Source organism: Kryptolebias marmoratus, linkage group LG22 (genome assembly GCF_001649575.2).
Source record: "Kryptolebias marmoratus isolate JLee-2015 linkage group LG22, ASM164957v2, whole genome shotgun sequence".
Taxonomy (NCBI): Eukaryota; Metazoa; Chordata; class Actinopteri; order Cyprinodontiformes; family Rivulidae; genus Kryptolebias; species Kryptolebias marmoratus.
The window spans coordinates 19,042,744-19,045,462 of NC_051451.1; positions in this window are offsets into that span (position 1 = coordinate 19,042,744).

Below are 2,719 nucleotides of genomic sequence, written 5' to 3' on the forward strand. Positions count from 1 at the left end.
GGATACCAAAGCCAGCAGGGGGTAAAGCAGCTTGTTGGGGTATGACAGGTGCAAGGTGTGTTCCCTCAGTTTACCCCAAATTTCCTCCCTTTTTTTAAACGTTCTTTCTTTTAAATATGCAGAGTTTTGGCTAATATAATAAGCACTGATGGCTCGTGTTTTCTTGCCCTCTTGAAATCTCCAAGTGAGAGAGTAGAGAGCACAAAGCCCTCGAGGGGAGCTTTCTGAATGGGTTTTCATTAGGAGTTAATGATGTAATAATCTCACAGTAACTAGGCCTAACACCCTGCAATATTCTTGTAATGGATTTAGCAGTGTGTATTTGCAGCCCCGCGTCTACTTCTCTGGCTCAGAGTGCTGGGTTTGCTAATATGCATCTGTACAACAATGTATATTTGGTAATCTTTTTATATTATTTGAGACAGACGCACGTTTACAAGCCAGACTTCCCTCTCTACAGATAACCCCACTCGTCGAAGTTCACCTCTCTGCACCAGCTTAAATCCTACATGTTAATCTCTCCTCCTCTCTCCCGCCTTTGCAGAGGCCTCTGCTTCATTTTCTGGTCATGTGCACCTATTAGGAGGGGGGGGGGGACACACAAAGTGACACTGGGAGCAGAATGGGGAGGAGAGGAGGTGAGGCTGGAAGCTGCGGCCTGAAAGGAGGCGATGGGAGGGTGTCTGATTGTCCGGTGCTGAAAGGGAGTGTTAAAAGGAGAATCTTGTTGCGAAAGCTGGTGGGCTGAGCTGGAGGCTGGTTAAGTGCTGGTGGTGTGAGTAGCTGTGTGTTTCTCACTGTGTGTGTTGGTCTAATGAGGAGGAGAAGGATGACTGATGACCAGAGAGGGGATGATGCTGAAGAGGAGGATTATAGAGGTTCAAAAATAGTCTGAAATATTTAGAATAGAGTTTCCCTAAGACAATTTGCCTAAAGAATAAACTTTTTCTGTTTTTTTCTCTTCACAGATCTTGTAAAAGACAAATAAAGCTTCATTGATGCTGATAGTAAACTTGTTGATTTACTATAAGTAATGATAAAAGCTGTCTGCTTTGATATTGAACTAAAAAAAACTGAAAAAAGACCAAACTGGCTAAAAGTAAGGAGCTTTTTCTTTGACTTAACAACCTTGAAATCAACAAACTCTGTCGATATCAGGTGATAAAGCAAAGAAACAAAACTAAACCCTAACTTTTCACGCTGCAATGAATATTTCATCAAGTTCAAACTTTAATCTTTTGTGCGTTGGGATAAACATCATGGCTTCAGAAAGCTACAAGATGCCATTTTTAAATCAGTGTGTTCAGACAGAAAGAAATAAGAAGATGAAGGTATGTTTCTTCATTACTGAAATGTTAATTTAACTTGTTTTTGCCTAATTAACGCCAGTGTCTTCCAAGAACAAAACAGCCCCACCAATATTAATTAGGACGTCAATATTCATGTTGGCAGAGACGGTTGTGAGGTCTGTAATTACCGAGATTTTACCCGTTTGATCGTCTCTTTAATTAAAGGCTTGCTATAATTTGAAGGATTGTTTACTTCTTACAAAATGAGAAATCTTATTGATATTCTGTTTTTTTTTTTTTTTTTTTTTACACAGAAATCACCCAAAGAAAACTATGAAGAACAAAAATCAGGCTTTTAAAAGTTGCCCCAACATTTTGTTCAAATGTTGAGCTGTCATTTGAAGAAATAAAATCTCAGAACTCCCTTTGACGGCGGCCGGTTGGCTCCGGTCTGAGATCGACGCGCTCGCGTTGCTGTCCTCCATCTGGCGTTCAAATGCTCCAACCTTTGTGAAATCTCCTTTGTGAAACTTCAAACTGTGGTTTGATGGTGTCTTTGAGGAGCCAAATGAAAGAACTATACGTCCACATATACGTTTGGCAGAATGATCTGCGGGGCAACAGGATCAGAGAAAAAAAACAACATCTCCATCCGAATGAAGATGAAACTCTCAGTCTGGCAGATCCTGTGATGTAACTTAAAAACTCTCCATGTAGTTAATAAAACTACAAGCAATTTAGTTTTTTTTTTTTTAGCTCACATGTACATAAATTGGCCCCCATGAAGAAATTCACTTGGATTCTGCAAAGAAAAATAAAGTGTGAAGCAACAGAGTCCAGTCCTGGTCCTGTAGGACCACAATCCTCCATCCATCTTCTTTACCTGTTTGTCCTTTCTGGGTCACAGGGAGCTGGCGTTTATCTCCAGCAGTTACTGTGTGAGAAGCAGGGACACCCTGGACAGGTCTCCAGTCCATCACAGGGACACATACACAGCAAATTCAAAAGTGTTAAATGTTTTGGTGTTAGCAGACTTTGTGCAAAAGCAGAGTTAATTTTACACTTATAGAGTCACATTCTGTTCATGTAACTCTGGGATGTATATTATTAGTAGTTAAAATCCAGTGTTAAAACAAAGTGTTTCCGTATAAAATCTAGAGGTGTTAAAACGGAATCAATAACTCTTTACTTCTTAACTCTGAACTCCACCAGCAGCTCGAACACTGAAGGAGTTAATTCACTGACTCCGCCCCAGAATCACAGATTCCCACCGAAGTGAAGCGACAGAAACCATTTTGTGTCATTTCAGGACTATTTACTTTCCACCTGTCGGAGTTATTTACTGCGCCTGGTAAGTTATTTTCTTCTGAGATGGTTTATAACTATTATTTTGAGTTGAGCTCAACCTGTATGATAGACGTCACGTTCGC